The sequence below is a fragment of the Arachis hypogaea genome, chromosome 16 (genome assembly GCF_003086295.3).
Source record: "Arachis hypogaea cultivar Tifrunner chromosome 16, arahy.Tifrunner.gnm2.J5K5, whole genome shotgun sequence".
Taxonomy (NCBI): domain Eukaryota; kingdom Viridiplantae; phylum Streptophyta; class Magnoliopsida; order Fabales; family Fabaceae; genus Arachis; species Arachis hypogaea.
The window spans coordinates 79,306,869-79,312,066 of NC_092051.1; the positions used below are offsets into that span (position 1 = coordinate 79,306,869).

At 41.1% G+C, this 5,198-nt stretch overlaps 1 non-coding gene across 1 annotated transcript; it reads right to left on the reverse strand.

Moving 5' to 3' along the window:
• Positions 1-252: 252 nt before the first annotated feature.
• LOC112761447 (small nucleolar RNA R71) lies at positions 253-359 on the reverse strand. Its single transcript, XR_003181841.1, has one exon. It is a non-coding gene; the product is annotated as a small nucleolar RNA R71 (small nucleolar RNA).
• Between the last annotated feature and the right edge of the window lie 4,839 nt (positions 360-5,198).

Below are 5,198 nucleotides of genomic sequence, written 5' to 3' on the forward strand. Positions count from 1 at the left end.
CAGAACAACTGTTCATTCGGAGGAAGTGTCCAAGAAGACCCTAATTAACATCTAACCACCTTCCTGAGGATATGTGATACTGTGAAGTCTAATGGTGTTCATCCCGACACCTATAGATTGTTTTTGTTCCCCTTTTCACTCAAGGACAAAGCATCTAAATGGCTGGAATCTTTCCCGAAGGAGATCTTAACAACCTGGGAAGATGTGGTGAACAAATTCTTGGCGAAATTCTATCCTCCTCAAAGAATCAACAGGTTGAGAGCTGAGGTACAAACCTTCAGGCAACAAGATAGTGAAACCCTCTATGAAGCATGGGAGAGGTTTAAAGACTTGACAAGAAGGTGCCCGCCAGATATGTTCAATAAATGGGTGCAGTTACACATTTTCTATGAAGGTCTTTCTTATGAATCAAAGACGGTAGTAGACCACTCATCCAGGGGATCTCTGAACAAGAAGAAGACCATTGAAGAAGCCATAGATGTCATTGAGACTGTAGCTGAGAATGACTACTTCTATGCTTCTGAAAGAGGCAACACTAGAGGAGTGATGGAGTTAAGCAACGTAGATGCACTGCTGGCTCAAAATAAGATGATCACCAAGCAGCTGGCTGACTTTACCAAGAAGATGGGAAGGAACCAAGTAGCAGCAATCACCACCTCATCAGCAGCTCAAGAAGGAGTGAATGCAGAGGCAGAGGGTGATCAGGAACAAGCCAACTACATTGGAAACTCACCTAGGCAGATCCATGATCCATACTCCAAAACTTATAATCCTGGTTGGAGGAACCACCCAAACGTTGGGTGGGGAAATCAACAAGATCAAGGCCAAGATCAAAGACGTTACAACCCCAACAACAATGCAGCTCACCAACATTCCACACAGAGATCATATCAGCACCTACCTAACAACACCCCTCAACATCCATATCAAAACCAAAATGGCCCTTCTCATCCCTCCAATCTCAACTCACCATCATCCGAAGATAGACTCTCAAGGATTGAGACTCTACTTGAAGGCATATGTAAGGAAATCCAAGATAACAAGGTGTTCAAGGAGGAGGTGCGAGCCAGTATCAAAAACCAGGGAGACACCATTAAGAGGCTAGAATTTCAAGTGGGATACCTCTCTGAGAAGATTCCTAAACCTACTGACAGCTTCCCAAGTGACACAGAGAAATACCCGAGAGGTGAAGCAAAGAAAGTAAGATGGGAAGAATGCAAGATGGTCACTATAAGTGATAAAGGGACTGAGGAAGAGCTGAACAAACCATTCGTACAACCTAGAGACACCTCAGTAGAGAAGCAGGAAGAGGGTTACCAAGAAACTAAAATTACACAAAAGGAGATTCTGAAACTCTATGCACCTTTTCCCCAAAGACTCAAAGGTGGCGTAGAAAAGAGAATATACTCAAAGTTTCTCGACATGTTTGCATCCCTCCATGTAAACATACCATTCATCAAAGCTCTCCAATAAATGCCCTCATACATTAAGTGCATGAAGGAGCTGCTGACCAGGAAAAGCTAACTCAAAGGAGGGCAAACAATAGTGATGAATAAAGAGTGCAGTGCTCTCATTCAACCAGAGTTGCCTACAAAAAGAAAGGATCCAGGGAGTTTTCACATCCCCTGTGCTATAGGAGAAACAAGGTTTGATAAAGGATTCTGTGACCTGGGAGCAAGAATTAACTTAATGCCCTTATCCCTCATGAAGAAGCTGCAGATCAATGAGCTAACGCCCATAGACGTAGTCATCAGGCTGGCTGACAAAACTCAAAAACAAGAAGTAGGAGTGATTGAAAACGTGTTGGTAAAGGTTGGGAACTACTTCCTTCCCACAGACTTTGTCATATTGGAATTGGAAGAGAGTCACCTTCACCCAATCATATCGGGAAAACCATTCCTAGCTACAGCCAGAGCGCTTATAGATGTGGAGCAAGGAGAGCTAATACTGAGGATACATGATGAACAACTCACATTCAATGTTTTCAAACCCTCACAAGAAGAAGATCAAGAAAACAAGGAACCAAGGGAAGATCACAACAAGGCACTGGTGGAAGAAACAAACATTGAAACACAAACTATACACCTGGAAATCCCTTTAGCTGGTAAAAAAAAAAATAGTCAGAAGGTGTCACAGCTAAAGGAAAACCAAGAAGAGCCAAAACCACCATAGTCATATAAGACCAGCAACAAAATTTCCTTGGAAAAAGAGGCCACAAAGAGCAAGGCAACACTAAAAGAAACAAAGAAGAAGGCACCAAGGAGATGGAGGAACAAGAAGATCCCTACAGAGGATTTCTCCCCAGGGGATAAAGTGATCTCAGCTTATCTCCTAGTTATCCCACCTCATCTCCCCACCATCCCATTTCAGATGCCTAAAGTTTTCACCATCAACGGAATTCTCTCATTAGAACATGTGGAAATACTTAACGAAGCCAATGGAGATATATTCACTGCAAGGGGGGAAGATTTGAAGCATTACCAACCACCCTGACAAGGGCAGAACGTCAAGCTAGTGACGCTAAAGAAGCGCTTCATGGGAGGCAACCTGATGACAAGTCATCCTAGCCTATTTTAACTAGTCTTTTTCTTTTGTTTTCATTAGAATTATGCACTTTCTTGAGCTACAAGCAAGCTATTTGAGTAGATTTTCATGTTTCCCTTGATTGAACCAACCATATATGAATTCATGCCATTTCATGAGGTTTTATGCTATATTTGTTGCATATTATGAAAGAATAAAGATCTCATGATTTTGAGCATAGCTTTGATGAGTTTGGTTGATTAATGATAGGTGAAGAAAGCTTGGAGAAAGGTTGAAGCAAAGAGGAATGGCTAGAAGTGAAGAGAGGACAATGGAATAAGTGAAATTGAACCAGGAAGCATGAAGTTAGCCCCAACGTTAGCCCCCTAACTTGGAGGCTAACGTTGGAACTTGAATTTTCCTCCCTGGCCATCCCACGTTTGCGCCAATGTTAGCCCCCTAACTTGGAGGCTAACGTTGGCACATGAATTCCTCCCTGGCTATCCAACGTTTGCACCAACGTTAGCCCCCTAACTTGGAGGCTAACGTTGGCACATGAATTACAAAGGGAGAAGGGCCAACGTTTGCGCCAACATTAGCCCCCTAACTTGGAGGCTAACGTTGGCGCCACTAGCACACAAGGTATTGCCAACGTTAGGGTCAAAGTTAGACCCCTAACGTTGGCACCAACGTCCAAACCAGAAAAATGTGCCAACTGATATGAAAAGTTGGAGCCAAAGTTAGACCCCTAACTTTGGCTCAAACTTTTGGTCCAACTTTTGCTAACCTCAAAACCGGTTCAATTGGTCCACTTCGGTTCTTCTCCAAACTTCAAGAGCAATCAACCAAGGCCTCTTTCAACCCAATTCCACCAAGAGCAAAGGCCCAACTCAAGGCTTGAAGATCATTGGAAGAAAGTGTATAAATAGGATAGAATTCAAGTTATTCGGAGAGCTTTCTTTTTAGAATTTTCATAATAGTTTTCGGAGAGCTTTTGAACTTGAGTGAACTTTAATTTCTTGCTTTCATTGCTTTCAATTTCATTTTACATTTGTCTTGAATCTTGGATTGGAGAATTGAAGAAATTCTGTTTCAATCTCAATCTTGGATCTCTCTGTTTCTTTACTGTTAATTGAATTTCATTTCCGGTTCATTGTTCTTCATCTCTTTTCTTTGCAATTTACAATTTCCTTGCAATTGTTCTTGTTGGATCTAGGAAGGCATTGAGCTCTAGACTTGGTTTTCTAGTCTCTGGGTCCTGAGATCTAAATTTCCCATTTCACTTCTCTGTTTACTGCTTTCTATGTTCCTTTACTTTTCTGCTTCATATCCGGTTCAATCCCAATTCCATTTCTCTCTTCTGTTTGATGCAATTTAATTTTTCCTTGTTTAAATTCTGCAAATCCACATCCCAATCCCCTTTACATTTCAAGCAATTTACATTCCTTGCACTTTAAGATTCCGCAATTTACATTTCTTGCACTCTAAGTTTCTGCCATTTAATTTCTTGTTCTTTAAGTTTCAGTCATTTATTTCTTGTTCTCTTTACTTCAATGCAATCTAATTCTGCAAGTCACAAAACCATCAACCAAATCTTGATTCGCTTGACTAAATCAACCACTAAACTAAAATTTCTCAATCCTTCAATCCCTGTGGGATCGACCTCACTCCCGTGAGTTTTTATTACTTGATACGACCCGGTGCACTTGCCAGTTAGTTTTGGGTATTTTGGGAGAAATTTATTTTTCCTCCAAAATATCTCATCAAGTTTTTGGCGCCGTTGCCGGGGATTGATTAGATTGACAATGATTAAGTGAGGTGGTAGTTTAGATCAAGCAATTTTTCTTTTCGGTTTCTTTAATTTTTGACTAACCCACTAACTGTTTGAGGTTTTGTCCCAACCGGCTACATCCAATTTTCAAGAGAATCACTGTATTTCCTATTGATTGATTTATATGTCACAGGGAAGAAAGAGTTTCTGAGAAAGAAGAATATCACAACATGAAGCCACAACTCATTACACTAATAGAGAACAATTGTTCCTATGGTGGAAATCCCTTGGAGGACTCTAAACAGCACCTATCCATTTTTCTGAAAACTTGTGGGGCTGTCAATCTCAATGGTGTAGACCATGATACCATTAAGCTCTTGTTATTTCCCTTCTCACTGAAGGATGAAGCGGCACAATGGCTTGAAACATTTCCCCAAGGAAGTATAACTAGTTGGGATGAATTGGTTGCCAAGTTTCTATCCAAATTCTCCTCACCCCAGCAACACATCAAGATGAAAGAAGGAGTACATCCATTCATACAAAGAGAGGAAGAACCACTGTTCAAAGCATGGGAGAGATACAAGAAAGCAAATGACAAGGTGGATTTTCGAGCGTTCTATGAAGGATTAACCTCCGAAACAAGAAAAGCAGTAGATTACTTCTCAGATGGCTTACTCAAAGCAACAGCAACCATCCAAGGAACTGCAGAGTTCAGTGACAAAAGAGCTAATAACCAACACTCATTTGAGACGCCACGGAATGCAATTTCAGAAAAGGAAGTAATGAATCTTGAAGGAGTAAGAGCAATCATGAATCAAAACAAGCAGCTACACCAGCAAACTCAGCAGCACTTGGAATCAATAGCTAGACAAATTGATTCTCTACATTCTGCCACAATGAATGC